This window comes from Penaeus japonicus, unplaced genomic scaffold, assembly GCF_977035675.1.
Source record: "Penaeus japonicus unplaced genomic scaffold, GWHDUDI00000001_assembly GWHDUDI00000040, whole genome shotgun sequence".
In the NCBI taxonomy this organism is placed as follows: Eukaryota; Metazoa; Arthropoda; class Malacostraca; order Decapoda; family Penaeidae; genus Penaeus; species Penaeus japonicus.
The window spans coordinates 17,482,948-17,483,288 of record NW_028234442.1 but is presented as its reverse complement, the minus strand read 5'-3'; positions in this window follow the sequence as shown (position 1 = coordinate 17,483,288).

Sequence of the window (341 nt, the reverse complement as noted above, 5' to 3'; positions counted from 1 at the left end):
TTTCCTCTTTCTCCTTCTTACATTTCTTCCTTCCTTCCTTCCATCTTTCTAGGAAGGAGCACTAATCTACAAATACCAACACGTTGAAATAATGCAGAATGAAACACTTGTCCTTCACTACAAGTGTTTTGGTACTTGCTTAAAAAACGAAATACTCATCCCACTACTGTTGTTGTTGTTACTGCTAATAATAGCAATGATAATCATGATGGCGATAATAATAACGATAGTAATGATAATGATAACAATAATAATAATGATAGTAATGGTAATGCTAACAATAATAATAATGATAATAACAGTAATAATGATAATAAAATATAATGATATTGATAATGATA